Genomic DNA, 16,525 nt, shown 5'->3' on the forward strand with positions numbered 1-16,525 from the left:
AAAAGAAAACCGTTTAGGTGGGACACAGACCCCTCCAAAACTTTGATCGTGAAATATCAAAAGTGCTAATAACAGTATGTCAGAAGTGCTTGAAGGACATGAAAAATTGAAACAACACATTGTGTAGGGACAGTATGGAAAAAGTATACGAATACGGGTTTTCTATTTTCTACGGAAGTAAGATTTTAGGGGCAAAAGTTCCCACCCAAAATTTTGAAAATTGAGGTCGAATGGCCAGAGGAAGTGAACTGAAGTGAATAAAATTGTTCATTGATACTGTAGACATAAAATTAGGGAATACAGGTTTCTTATTGTCCTGAAAACAAAAACAGTTTAGATTATACACAAACCCCTCCAAAACTTTGATCGTAAAATATCAAAAGTGCTAATAACAATATGTCACAAGTACTTGAGAAACATGAAGAATTGGAACAAAACATTGTATAGGGACAATACGCAAAGAAACGAATATGTTTTCTTATTCTGCGGAGAAACCGTTTTAGGGGGGCAAAAGCCACACCCAAATTTTTTAAATTTGAGGCCGAAATGCAAGGAAACTGCACCGAATTGAATTACATTGTGCATAGATATTGTAGACGTAAAATGAGATAATTGGATTTCGTATTATGTTGGAAACAAGCGGTTGAGTGAGGCACGGACCTTCTAAACCGTTGATTACTAAATATCAAAATTGCAAATAAGCATATGTCAGACGTTCTTAAAGAATATTTCGAATTGCAACGAAACTTCGTATATTCCAAAACAATAAATGAAACGTATTTCACCTTCAGTGGAAAAACATTGTTGGGGCCTAGGCCCCATCTGAAAAAAGTAGATATTTCCGTAATAGCGCAGGAAGAAGTGGATCGAAACAAATGAAATTGTGTTTAGATATTATATACACCCTATGTGAAATAAGCCCTTTAGTGTTTCTCAAGTTTCCCTATCCGTTTTGCTTCAAATTTGGCAGATAAAGAGCAATCTGGAAATAAATCGACACGTATTTTTGTTTATGCGAAAAACATTATAAGGGTTAAAAGTGCCTCCTGAAATTTTATTAAAAACGCTATACTGTTTGGGCTTGTAGTTGATCGGAAACATTTAAAGAAATCGGATGGAGACACGACACATGTGAAACACGAAGGGCCATAGTTTACACACCCAATATCTACATACAATTTTATTCGGTTTGGTCCATACCTCTCGCCCCTCAGAGCATCGGTCCACTCAACAGTTTTTTCTTTCAGGAAGAATACGAAACACATATTCCCTCATCTTACTTCTACAATACTTGTGCACATTTCATTCATTTCGGTCCATTTCTTCTTGTCTTTTTTGCGTCAACTTTCAAATTTTTGAGTGGGAGCTTTTGCCCCCTAAAACCATTTATCCACAGAAAATAAGAAAACCCGTATTCGTTTATTTTTTGCGTATTGTTCATGCAAAATCTTTCGTTCAAATCCTTCATGTCCTTTACATCTGACATACTGTTACTAGGACTCTTGATATTTCATGATCAAAGGTTTGAAGGGGTCCGTGCCCCACCTAACCGTTTCTTACAGGAACATACGAAACTCGTATTCCCTCAGTTTATATCTGCAATATCTGCAAAATTTAATTCATTTTGGTTCACTTCTTCTTACCTTTTGGGAGTCAAATTTAAAAATTTTGGGGTGGGCTCTTTAGCCCCCTAAAACCGTTTTTCCGCAGAAAATAAAAGCAACAGTATTCGTTTATTTTTGGCGTATTGTCCATACACAAAGTTATCTTAGAATTCTTCATGTCCTTTACACACAACTGACATACTGTTACTAGCACTTTCGATATTTCGTGATCAAAGGTTTGGAGAGGTCGATGCCCCAAACAACCCTTTTCTCCACGAATATACTAAACCCGTATTCCTTCGTTTTATGTCTACAATATCTGTGCTCAACTTCATTCACTTTGGTTCATTTCTTTCTGCCTTTCGGGCGTCATCACTCAAAATTTTAGGTAGGGACTTTTGCTCCCGAAAACCGTTTCTTTTTTAGAAAATAGAAAGCAGTATATGTTTATTTTTTGCGTATTGTCCATGCACAAAGTTTCGTTGCAATCTTCATGTGCATGACACAAATCTGACATATTGTTACTAGCACTTTCGATATTTCGTGATCAAAGATTTGGAGGGGTCTTTGCCCTACCCAACCCTTTTTTGCAGGACTATACGAAAGCCGTTTTTTGTCATTTCACTTCTACAATATCTGTGCACAATTTAATTCACTTTGGTTAACTTGTTTTTGCCTTTCGCGTGTCATCTTTCAAAATTTTATGTTGGGGATCAACCCCCTAAAATGTTTTTTTCTGCAGAACATAAAAAACCCATGTTCGCTTATTTTTGCGTATTTTCCATACACAAAATTATGTTGCAATTCTCCATATCCTTTACAAACATATGACATACTGTTACTAGCACTTTTGTTATTTTGTGATCAAAGTTTGCAGGGGTTCGTCCCCCACCCAACCCTTTTTTCAAGGAAAATTTAAAACCTTTTTTTGTCATTTTACGTCTACAATTTTTGTCAACAATATCATTTACTTCGGTTCATTTCTTTTTGCCTTTTGGGAGTCAACTTTCAAAATTTTGGGTTGGGGCTTTCCCCCCCTAAAACCGTTATTCCGCAGAAAATAAAAATACGTATTCGTTTGATTTTTCGTATTGTCCATACGTAAAGTTTCGTTGCAATTCTTTATGTTCTTTACACACATCTGACATCCTGTTACCAGCACTTTTGAGTTTCGTGATCAAATGTTTGGAGGGGCCCATGCCCCACCCAACCGTTTTTTCATTAAAATACGAAACCCGTATTCCTTCATTTTACGTCTGCAATATCTGTGCACAATTTCACTCATTTCGTTTCAGTTGTTCTTGCCTTTCGGGTGTCAGCTTTGAAAATTTTGGGACTGTCTTTTATATTAAACCTTTACATTATGTATTTTTCTTTTTTGTGAAATTCTTCTTCCGGATGGAAAGATGGAAATGGTTTTCTCTGATATCTGTTTCTTCCCATTCATCTTGTTTGAACTGCTTAAGTAAGATCATTTTCTAACTTGTGATGTCATCCAAGTCCGTCACAATAATAAAGTTGTCATTTTTAACAATTTGTTTTATTCTCTTATTTGCAGTTTGCCACATTGATATATTTGTAACAAAATTGAGGTTTGGTCCAACGCCTTTCGAATTCGCAACCAACCGAAGCGCCGAGCATTTTGGGTTGCCTGCTATTGCAGGAAAAGGAGAATTGCAGGTGGTAATGCACTTTTGGAGTCGTGTATACAAGTCCACTATCTTTTTCAAGTTATTAAACTAACTTCAAGTGTTTCAACCATTTTTGACACATAACTCGAAAACTTTTAGAGATATTAGAGGCAAGAATACGTGGTTGATAATGAGCTTTTTAATTATGTCACAATACTTTTGAACTTATAAGAAATGGCATATTCCAAAAATAATTCAGTACCACCCTAACCTGAATTTTACCAAATGATTAGCGAAAGTAATACGGTGTGCATCGTAATGGGTTTAATTCCCGGTGTGGCACTCAAGCATTTCTGTGTTGACCAAATATCGAGAGAAAAGTTGGGAAAGTAAAAGATAGCGGACTTCAATCTAGACAGCCGGCGACGTTGGGTGTAGTTGTGCTTACCACTAATATAAGCCCGCTGCAGACACAGATCACAAGAGACTGTTGCGCCAGGAGTTCTATATTATTTTACCTTACATTCTCTCAGTAGCGTAAGTAAGGACGAATGGGCCTCCCCGCAAAAATGTTAAAACGGACCCCCTCTTTCCACATTCATGAGTCACGTAAAATTTACAGAGAACAGTTTTGACTTTCTATGTTCTATCTAGTGAGTCACAGCTTGCTCATATGCAAAAAATGCACATTATTATTATTATTATTATTATTATTATTATTATTATTATTATTATTATTATTATTATTATTATTATTATTATTATTATTAGGAAGATCTAGATACTGTTAGTACATGTGTAAAAGTAACTTACTGAAAATAAATTGTCAGAAAACTAAATACATATCATATACTAACAAAACCCAATACTACGTGAGCAAATATGTAATTAATGGAGTAACATTGCATAAAGCCGAACAGATTAAAGATTTGGGTATAGTGTTTGACAGAAACATGAAACATGTATATAAATGATACAATCCAAAGGACTAGAAGAATAATAGGGTTTATTTTCAAACAATGGCCTGAGTTTAAAAATGCCAGTTCATATGTATATTTATACAAGATGCTAGCAAGATCAAAATTAAAGTTCGGTGTAGTTATTTTGGCAACTTTGGCAAACAAAATTGAATCAGTACAAAAATGTTTTATTAGGTTACTCTGCTATAAAATGAATAGAGATTACTACTCACGTAGTTATGAATACTGGTGTCAATTTTGGGGATTGCAGGCACTGAGCGACAGGAGAAAAGTTATTGAAAGATATTTTATTAAGCAACTACTAGACAATAGCTATCATAGTGAATATTGCTTGCATAATCTAGGTATAAGAGTACCAATGTATAATACAAGAAATATGTCAACATTAGTTCCTTTGAATCCGAAATCTGTAATTTTAAGAAGATTGATCAATTCTTTTAATTTAGTTTAATTTATTTTTATCAGTATAAAAGCATGAATTTTAGAGCTTGACAAATATTAGTTTTACTATTTATGACGACTATTTTGATACTAAAAACAAGGTATTAATTTGACAAGGAATTATTAATCCGATATTATTTTACTTTATTTTGTCATTGTGTTTTATTGTTTTAGTATGTAACTTACATTGTATGTAATATATGTTTCGCTTGCCTGATAAAGTGCTGTATTTTTGCTGATAGGCTGTTCATGGCACAGAAATAAACATTATTATTATTATTATTATTATTATTATTATTATTATTATTATTATTATTATTATTATTATATTGTGCTATAGTTTTCGTCTATTCTGCTGTACCAACTTCAAGAGTTTACGACATCCGACATTTTTAATGATGTTTGGTCGTCCCACTTTTTGTCGTTTGGTTTGATACTGGTTTCACTGTCCTTTTCCCATCTTTGAAATACATAAGCACGGTAGATCGCGAAAACTCGACAAGTCGCGCTGTTTCCGAAATGAAGCTCCCAGCCATTTAGTCACCATGATATATCGTCGTCCTTCCCCATTCAAGGCACGGGCACCACATTGACTAATCGAGTGAGATTCTTGTCGTGTTTGGTGCGCGCACGCAAAAAAAGAAAGGTTACTAGTAAACAAGAAAAAGGTGGACAGTAACCAAGTTAGTTTGTCAATATATAGACAACAGAGTCGTGTGTCCAAGCAGCCAAGCCAAAAAGGTTAACGAGAGAAGGTGATCGTAACCTTGCGTTACAGGTTAACATTGCTAGGTAACAGTGTAATAACTCACAGGGGTACGCTAACCGATCACGTAGTTACCACTATCAATCATAGCCTGTAACCGGTAACCTTGTTAGTATGTTGGAATAACCGACTGCTCGGTTAACGAAACAGGGTGCGACAACTTTCTAACCGTGTATTTTGATCAGTATAACTTATTTAATAAATAACAGTAACACATATTCACTCAGCCACGAGCACGTCAAAAAATACAATACTAAAATAGATAATAACTGCCTAAATTTATTTTCATTTGTAGTATGTACTTTTTTTTCGTCATCCCGTTTAAAGGGTAACGCCCTATCATCATCATCATCATCAAACGCATTTCATTCCCATCCGAAGATGGGCGGGCCTTAGAAGGTGACGCCTTCTCTTGGCCAGAGTAAGAAAGATATTAGGGATACAATTGAAGGTAGATGGTCAAAGGAATATAAATGAAATCTGGTGAAGTAGTGTAATCGGCCTATGTGTCCAGCTGTATTTTATGAAGTATAGTGGTCGGTAGAACAGGAGACGATTAAAACATTAATGTGAGTGCAGTTTAGTGAGGATAGATGGACGGATGGCTGTGATATATGCGGCGAGCAGGGTTGTAGTCAGCTGTATTTGCCTCTCGTTCATATATTGCGAGTAAATGGTCCAGGGGTGGGTAAGCTCTGCGTGGTACTGCCGGGGTTTGCTCTAGTAATTCGGCTATGATAGGATGGTTGCCTAGTATATGTTGTACAATATAACGTATGCGGAGGCGGTATATATGATCAAGAAGAAGAGGCATAGTGGTGTGGTTGTAGACAAGGGCAGTGGGTTTTCTCACTGGAAGTGAATATGCTATTCGGATAGCTCGGCGTTCAAGGACTTGGAGGCGGTCATAAAAGTGTTGATTTGCTGAGAGCCAGGCAAGATGTCCGTAGATTAGTGCAGGACGGACGAAGACCTTGTACGTGTATAATAATAGTGTAGAATTGAGGCCCCAGGTAGTCCCTTTAAGGCGACTCAGCAAATAAAGGCGCCGGCGTATGTTGGTCTCGAGAGTTTTTAGGTGAGGTCTCCAAGTAAGATGACTGTCGAATTGAACACCGAGGTATTTCGTGCTGTTGCGCAGAGGGATAGTGGAGCCCAGGACAGTAATGCGTAATCGATCCGGATTTCTGGTGGGACAGAACTTATTTTTGTTAGGCCCGAAGAGCGTCATTTGGGTTTTGATTGGATTAATTTTCAATTTCCACCGTAGGCACCAGGCGAGTAGCGTATCAATTGCAGATTGTAACTGGAGAGAGATTCTATCAACAGATGACCCCAAGGCAAGGTACGCCGTGTCGTCAGCATATTGTAGGGCGTGGACAGGTGGTGGGGGCTGAGGTATGTCAGCAACATATAGTATATATAAAAGAGGGGATAGCACCGAACCCTGTGGTACCCCAGCTTTTAATGTGAACTCTCGAGAGCGTGCGCTATTGATGGAAATAAAGGCACTCCTGTTCGACAAGAAATTTGCGATGAGGCGTACGCAGGTAATAGGTAGAATGCTTTGCAATTTGTATAGTAAGCCTGCATGCCAAACTGTATCGAAGGCACGTTCGATGTCGAATGATATCAAGACTGACGGGAGGCTCTTGTTGAAATGATTGATGAGAAGTGATGAAAGTTTCAATAGTTGGTCGCTCGTGGCGTAAAACGGACGGAAGCCTGCTTGAGTGGAAGGAAGGATATGACGGTGGTGCAGATAAACATGGAGCCGTTTTACCAGTATCCTTTCAAAGGTTTTGCTGAGGACGGAGGTCAACCTGATGGGTCGGTAAGAAGCCACTTGTGTTGGATCCTTCCCCGGTTTCAAGAAAACTATGATTTTGACTAGTTTCCACTGAGTGGGAAATAAGCCCGTGGTAAGGATTGATGTGTAGAGCAGAGCGAGTAACGTGTGAAACAGAGGTGGCGCCTGAGATAGTTGTCGGTAGCTGATGGCGTCCACGCCCGGTGAGGTGTTGCGTCTGTTGTGTAGGACAGAGTGAATGTCGTCGGTGGTTATTGGTGCGAGAAGGCGAGAATGGTCGGTAGGCGGAGAGTTGAAAATCGGTTGAAAAAGTGGATGGTTTGGATTACCTGATTCAGCGATATGTGGGTGGGTAGGATGACTAAAGATAGCATCTGTGTGCGGAGTGAAGACTGCCTCGAAGTGGTTGGCGAAAGCTTGGGCTTTTTCTGCGTCAGTTGATGGAGCGGCATCATGAATCAGTAGAGGATATTGTGGGCTGGAGTTTTGAAACGTGAGTCGCTGAAACAGGGTCCAGAATTTGGTCGGATGACTTTCCGTTCGGAGTTGGTTACAGGAGGTACGCCAGTGCAATCGCTTTTGTGCTATGATGTAAGATTTGATCATGCGCTGAAATTGTTTGTGCAACTGGAGAAAGTGGGGGTCTTTGGTTCGATTGTACTCAATTAGATATTGCCGGGAACGTGCCAGAAGAGTGAGAGCTCGAGGAGGGAGAGAGGGTCGAGATGTGTGTGTACAGGTTTGGTTGGGACTGCATATTCGGTGCCTCGGTGTATGGCATCGGTAAGGGCGTCCGATAACACTGTTATGGAATCAGCAGTGGCGAGATCCGTAGAAGTGCCTTCTAGTGCCTCCGTGATATAGCTTTGATATTGATCCTAGTCTGCCCGATGGAAATTATAACGAATAGGTGGGGGGACGGGGGCTGTGTCCCGTCCAGGGTTGGTTACGGTAAGCAGGACAGGAAGATGGTCACTGGCTATAGTCCCCAGGACTTCTAGAGCGGAAGACGGCACTAAGTTGTGAGAAAGCAGGACAACATCTGGTGTAGTTCCGCTAGCTGGGCGAGTTGGTTGTGGGAGCGGTATGAAGGAAGCCTTGGTTGTGAGTAGGAAATCTAGAAATCGTTGCTTTTGCTCGGCTGTACGAGAGGCATAATTGATATCCGCCAGTAGTGCATACGTTTTGAAGTGCGTATCTAGATAGGTGATGAAGCGGTACGGTAACGGTTGAGTGGAGCGAACATATATGGTAGCAACTGTGATGATTTTATGGGGAAAATAGATGGTGGTAATGACGCTCTCCGGGTAAGCATCAGCGTGTGTAGGTTGAATGGGTCTGTATAGTAAAGAAGATCGGATAGCCACTGCAGCACCACCCCGGGCAACATCGTGAGGAAGATCTGAGCGCTGAAGATGAAAATGCGGAAAGTAGTAAGGCTCAGAGGTTTTTAAGAATGTCTCGTTAAGTAGGATGCAGTCCACTTGATGTGCTGTAGCGGTGGTTTCGAGCAGGGTCCGATTCATGGATAAGGAACGGACATTTGCAAAGAGGAGGCGGATCGGTTTCCTTCCCAATGGCCTTAGGTTCATGTTTCCGGATCACAGTGGAAATGGAAGTAGGTCGACAAACCAGAGTAGGTGGCAGCCATATGGAGATGGAAGATATCGATGGCTGCTTTGCTTGCATGGGTAAGAATGGCTTCCCGCTGATAGGGAAATGTATTTTGTAGGACAAGCGTGACGAATTGTAAGATGTTTTCTACGGTTGGAGGTGGCAGAAGAGAGGTTTGCGTGCCTGTCGATACTTGAGTAGCAGGATGTAGACGAAGGGGTACAACCGTCTCTGGTTTATCCGGTAGAGGCGCAGGCTTCTTTGTGCAGCGATATGAATATGTGGGGTGCGGGCAATCGCATGTATTGCACGTAGCAGGCTGTTGTAAGTTGGGGCAGTTTTTCATTTTATGCGACCCCTTACAGTGAGGGCAGACTGTCGGTAATGTGCACTTGTTGGTTGGGTGCATGTTATAAGATAGACAGTTTTCGCATCTCAACGGAACTGGTGGCGGAGTACGAGAAGATTCCACACGATGGTGACAGCGATAGAGATACACGCCATTGCGTAAAATAGTGTCGATAAGTTGCTGATCATCCGTGAGAACTCGCACCATATAAGTAGGTCCGTTGGCATTGTTAATGCGTATGGCTCGTTTGGGATGCAGGCCTTCTTCTTTGAGCTCAGCTAAGATATCCTGTTCTGTCAGGGTGGGATCGACACCTCTAATTACTGCTGAAAGAAGTGATGGGCGACGGGGTGGTGGTAGCGTTTTTGAATGAGAAGACGTCAAAAGTTGGATTTTGGCGTTAGGACCAAACATGGCAGGACCGACCTTATTGATGAGGTGTTGGTAAAGTTGGGCATTGGTAGTTTTAAGGATGATGCCATTCTGAGTTTTAACTAGTCGTTGTAAGTCGAGCCGAGTACAGTAGCGCATAAGCTGCTGATAGAAAGATTTAATTGTGCTATGCGCCGGGTTGAGATTGCTGAAAAGGATGTTGTGAGTGGTTGTGTTGTTAGTACCAACGTCCATGAGATTTTCAACCGACGAGGCAGGTGTCACTGGATTGGAGTCGCAGATGGATGTACCCTGAGTTGCTTTTGGGGGACTCTTAAGAGCCTCAGTGTAGGAGAGCTTTGGCGGAGAGCGGGAGCGATCTAGATTGCGAGGGGGTGAGCCCTCGGAGGAAGCAGAGGTACTAGGTACTTTGGTACGCTTTTGTGATCGTGGTGCGTCTCGGCGAGGCTCGAGCGGTGGTCCCATAGCCGTAGAAGGGAGGCCCTGATGTTTGCCCTTAGTTGAAGAGAAGTCCGGGGTCTTAGGCATGATTTCGTCGTAAAGTGGACGTCGGAAAGGCGAAGCCTTTCGTCAGTCGAGAACCGCCAGGAAAGATGCTACTAGAAGATGAGACTATTAAGGATATAGGGACGATGCTCAGAGAACTAATGAAACTGGCGTACCGCTAACACCGAAGTGTTGCGTCACCAACTAGGGGGATAATTAGTAGAGTGCCTGACGTTGCGCAAAAACACTAAAGTGTAGCGCCCCGTGCAGGTTTGAGCGGACTTGACAACAGAGTTAGTAATCAGCAAAAGCCCTAACTAACTTGTGCGGCTCGGACCCGAAGGCCGATGTCGATTGGAACAATCCTCCGCACGTACTAAGAACTAAACTAAAGAACAATTAGCCTAGTATTAATCGCACGACTTATAGACTTTCGACTATAGTCGCCCTGTGAGTATGGTAACGCCCTACCCTTATAAGCCACCAATATCACAAGTATTTAAGAACTAACAGTGAGAATTTGTTTGGGTGATACTCTTCCCTATAAGCAAAGACGTAAAAGGATTTTGATATTTGTACCGTAAAGCAACGTAAAACGCATTATGTTTCCTGAACACATTACAAAATTATTGTTACGAGTGTGTGAATTATTTGACGACAATTACATAACTAGTAGTGCTACCATCTAGTGTGGATATTTGTACTAGAAACATGTGACATAGCATTTTATTCATTTAAATCTCAGAATATGCATAAACCTCCGTAAAAAAAACTTTCCTTCACATTTCTGTATTAATTTATGTAGAATCCATATTTTAATAACTGTTTTCCTATTCCTTTGGATGTATTCATAATTCTTAAAACTTTTCGTTCTTAAAATTGCAAATGGCGACCTTGCTGTTTGTACTTCTAGTAATGCAGTGTTACCAGTAAACAAGTTTCGGAGGGTTAAATTTGCCTTGTGTGAAAATCGGTTGATAACAACACAGTGTTTTAAATTAAATTAACCTTCTTGAATTGGTTACCTTCTTCTAACCTATTTTATAGGTTAATAGCAACCAAACACTGGATTGTTTCTACACATTTTCTAGTAACCTTTCTTGATTGATTACCGGCGACCTCGTAAAATTAACCTTTTTTGTCTCAGAAGGGTTGTTACAAATTATTAACTGGTTCTAGCAGCTAAATTGTCCATTAACCCCCACTAGGTTACCACTTATTTTTCTCAGTGCGGTTGTGTTATGCATTCTAGCTCTTATCTCAGCCCGATGATTTCGTTCAAAAAGTAGCGATTGGTCATAATGTTTTCGCTGGTCAGTAAAAGTTTTGTTGGCATTTAATTTACTAAATAATCGCTCAGGTGTTACCGTCTTCATAGGTAAAAATGAGATATAGTTGGAACATCACATAATTTTTAACATCTTAACATTATAAAGTTTAACTTCGAAACTGAAATGGGCCCCTTTCTGTTCTGGGCCTCTCAATGTTGCGGGCTCTGCAGGCCCTTTAGTTGCGCCACAGCACTCTCTCTACTCAGAAGGATAGGGACAAATAGAAAAGTCAAAATTCATTCTGTCCATTTTTCATGCATCATACACTTCAGAAAAAAAATCATATAATACTGATATGTAAGAAAATATTAGTATTGTTTGTTTGTTTTCTGTATACAAAGAACCATTTAGATTTTTTATCTCATATTCTGGTAATAATCGAAAAAAAGAAAAGAGTTTCATGTGATAAACGGACAAACGAAAATTTGTCAACGCGATGCGAATGACGTTCTCTGCAACCTAATTCCCGTTTTTCGTACAAAAACTCAATTCCTACCTGCGAAAAGAAAAGATTTATGTTACCCGTCAATGAATGAGGTTTTGCCCTGTGGCTGAACAACACGGCTTGTAAAAATAGACTCTGACTGACTGCAGGTGTATGAAAAAAAAACTGTTGGATTCCTCTCCCTGCCCACTTCAAGTGTGGATGTCCTGGACACATTCAAACTGAGCGGTACGATCTTTCAGTTCTTCCCAGTAGAGGTGCCAGCAGTGATTGCTAAATGAAAAAGTGAGCATCTGGGGCGAAAAGGCGAAGTGCTCGGAAAAGGGGGAGGGCACAGGAATCTTAATGTACGCGTGTTTAGCTTAAAGACCTGACTTCAGAACCTGAATTAAGTCCGGTATAGTACCGCAAGCAACTGCGTGGTACCCCTGTTTAAAAACTCGCGTGTAAAGTAACCCGTGTTCAGAGCAAACCGGGCGTAAACACGGGCAGTTCAGATTAATATTAAAATCACTACAAACAAAATCTTCTGGGAATATGTTTCTTATCCACGTAACAACTAAAAATTAACCAGTACTAAAAGTGTAGGTCCACGTCTCATACAGCCGTGGTGTTGAACAATGAATTAAGTCTTAGTTCTATCCATTACTTTTTTCATAGAAAAACATCAAAAGAATTTTCTCTAACCACACTTATACCACACAATAAGAGTATGTGTCTTGGGTTTTCTCCTGCTTTTCTTTACTCATTCATTTTTCAAGGACTGTAAAATTTCCCATCATCTTTTCACAAACTTAGTTTAACAATACAAATTAGGCTTTCTACCGTGAGTTAACATTGGCTAGGGATTTTCCCAAAGGTTCTCCCGTTTCCTCCCACTTTTCTTCACTCATTCATTTTCTCAAGCAGTGTAAAATATCCCATTATCTTTTCACAAACTTAGCTTACCAGTATAACAAGTTACGCTTCTACCATACGTTGAATTTAGTCAAGGATTTTCCCAAGGTTCTCCCATTTTCTCCACACTTCTCATTCCACTTTTTCAAAGATAGTACTTTATTATTAATAATAAGTAATCCTATTATTATTATTATTTCGAAACAAGTTTCTCTTAACGATGTTTATAATTTAAACAATAACTGTGTCCGTAGTTTGTCTTGGGTTCTCCCGTTTCTTTCCACATTCCCACCCCACCGTTTTTTCTCAGCAGTCTATACTAAGTCTTAATTCTTATCATACATAAAATAGCACCGTAAATAACAAAGCATAAATAAGAAAGAAAAGAACTTACATGAAACTTGTAAGACAATGATGATCAAGTAAAACACAAAATTCAAAAATCAGTAGACACACAATGTATGAACACCTTGATATCACAAAATAAGGATAAAGGATATAAATCAGGGGTATTTTATATAGTTTGTAACAGACATTGGAAGGGCATCAAACTTTTAACGACAATTGCGACATCTTGTCTGCAAATTGTTCAAGATGTAATCTACATAATTGAAAAATTGTATTTTATAATCCAATAGTGATATATATATATATATATATATATATATATATATATATATATATTCGGGCTTTCTATATAGTTATTAAATTGTATTCTCATTCAATATTACAAAATGAGTCTTTGGTAATTGCATATATGAGTTGGAATTCCGTTTACCATGTGTAGTACATGTACCTTTGTATAGTAAAATTCCATTCTACTGTATAGCTGTTGATATTATCAATTGTTTCTTAATGTGTTCTCAAATCATTGGTTTTCATCTGCTTTGTAAATAATCACTCTCTCTCTGTAGCAATATGAAAGTTTGTCAGTTACTACAGTGACCTTGACATTCAGTTCCGAGTATCCTTTCAGGTTCTCGCACCACTCCGTTCGATCATGCTGAGGGGGAAGGGGAAGGTTGTCTACATGTACCGTATACAATACGTAGAGGAAGGAAGAGATCTTAGTTACGACAGCAAAAGGTATGTCATCGCAATCTTACTTTCTCCTCCCCCTTCAGAGGTCATTCGCATGCAGCCATCCGTAAGAATTAAAAACATGGGGAAAGCGCCACAAATGCAATCTGTAGGGTTCAAGCGTCAGAGTTCAAGGCCACTGTAACATCACGCTTGGGGCGTGACGTCAATGCCAACACATACACCCACACACACTTTCACTTTCACAAAGCAAGCATCCTGGTAGAGTTGAGTTACTGTTGCAAAGCCGTGAGAGATGATCATGCGAAGACCAAGCTCTGTATGTGTACCAGCATCAAGCATTTTACTACGCTTACACAGTATTCGAATATGTTATACATATCAAAGTAATGAATAAATGAACAAAGATTTCAAGCCTAATAATCCAATACTCCTTCCCTATCGATCCGCAACGCCTCCATGGTTAAACACTTTGTGTTGACATGATTAAACTGGTAGTAGCGGGTTCAATTCCCAGTTTCTTAGTACACTCACACAGAGTGTTCGAATAATTATGAGGAAGTTAAATGTTTTTAATCCGACTTTCTATAGGAACGGAGATGGGAAAATATTAGTGTACTGGGCTTTCACATAAGGGGTCCCGGGTTCAATTCATCTTTTATTTGTTTTATTCCTACGAAACTTCGTTTCTAATCCAACTTTCCATAGGAAAGGAGATGGGAAAATATTAGTGTACTAGGCTTTTACATAAGGGTTCCCGGGTTCGAATCCTCCTCCACCTCCTCCGCTCTTTATGACATTTCACTCAAATTCTCTAACACCTAGCCTTTAGTATAATCAAACAATGTTCGAGTAAATTATTACGAGTGAGTTAGAAAATACGATCCAATTTAAAATACATTCAGAGTCATGCTAGAGGTCCCTGGAAGTTCAATAGTCATGGCCTCTACGCAAGGACACTCCTTTCACAACCATTTTAAAGGTGCTGAACAATACAGGGGTCACAGGAGTCCAGGGAACCATTGAAGACCCAAAACCATTGGAGATTTTTACTATGCTCACACATAATGTTCGAGTAATCATTATGAGGGATTAAAAAATACAGGTGCCATGGTCCCTACACATGGACACTCTTCAGAGACAATCCATGGGGGCCATTGGGGTCATGCTCGTGCGTGGACACAACAGAGGTCAATAATTTCTCACATAAGTCATTCCGCTTTCTAGGAAAACACTCAGACATACTTTGACTTGTCAAAATTAACATCACACACTTTCTAAAGCTTGTAAAACCCATACAGTCTATTAGAAATAACATATTCTACAATCGTCGGCTTGGATATGTGTAGAAAGAGAAAACATTGTACTTCGGGCTTCTACTTTATTTACATGATCTGTACCTTATTGAGATACTGAACTATAGTAAGATGAAATTCACTTGAGTTTGGTTTTCCCTGTTTTCTTTTTTAACTATTATTCATTATAAGAGGAAAATAAGAATAAACCTCAAGGACAACTTGTGGTCCACAGACCACAATTTGGAAAACAATGAACTATGACAAGTTGCTGATTCAGAATGAAGAAGCTTACTTGTATATTTTGCAATAAGCTTGACTTGCCAGTTTAACAATTTCCTCAGAGTCATTGAGAATTTCATTGGTGGGAATGACATTGATGAACACAATAACTACTTGGCGAAGTTCTGTCAGGTATTCAATTGGTTGTTCTGCTTCCACCTAGGAAAAATAAACATTTTCGTTACATGAAGTTTATCATGAGATAAATATGAAGGAACAGCAATCATAGAAAAGAATCCTTATAGTTATTACTATTCTGCGAAATAACGGTATCCATATGAATGGATGGGTTAAAGATTACTCTCGCCGCTACTTCCTATAACATGTTTCTGGTAGATTGGAAGAAAATGTAATGTTTATGGAACTTACAATGGGTTTGAGAAATCTGCAAATCCACACAGTAAAAGCTCTTTATTCGCGGGGTATATGTTCCATAAATATGCCGCGAATACAGAAACCATGAATACGAAATGGTAATTTATATGGGATTATAGGGGATACGTTCCTAGGTGACAAAATAAAAAACAAATACATATATAAAAAATCAATTTACTGTAATTGAAGTTTTTGATCATATTGATTAATTATTATCTTCATGCTTAGGCAATGGTTTGAAGAATTTTGTATTTTTTTCTTGCTTGGCTGGTTTTAGAAGCTTCTTCAATTCAGATTGACATTCAGCAGTGGCATTAGCAATTTGCCTCTTAAAAATAAGACTTCGTTCCATAGCCGGATCAATTTTCATAAAGAAATCACAAAGCTCATTTGCCATTCTTAAACCTTCAGTAAGATTTTTCAAATTAAATGTCACGTTTCCAATGCTTGTTGAAGCCTCTTCTTCAATGGGCTGTGAATTTAACATTTCCTCCAAGTCAGTTTCAGTCAAATCTTCATCTTGCGATTCAAGCTATTCCTGAATGTCACTTGATTCTATCTGTTCAAACCTATTTTGTCCTATTCCATTCGCAATTTCGGCTATGTTTGCAGTCAAAGATTGAATTTGCACACATTCTTCGTCATCTTCCGCAGCCAGAGCAGGCCACAGTTTTCTTCCAGCATGACTTCAATGTGTGTGGTTTCAGTTCTTCCAATGATTCTTTTGTGTTTACGATGCATTTTGCTATCTCAAATTTCTTCCAGCATTCCATAACATTCATATC

This window comes from Thermobia domestica, chromosome 16, assembly GCF_964235325.1.
Source record: "Thermobia domestica chromosome 16, izTheDome1.hap1.1, whole genome shotgun sequence".
NCBI lineage: Eukaryota > Metazoa > Arthropoda > Insecta > Zygentoma > Lepismatidae > Thermobia > Thermobia domestica.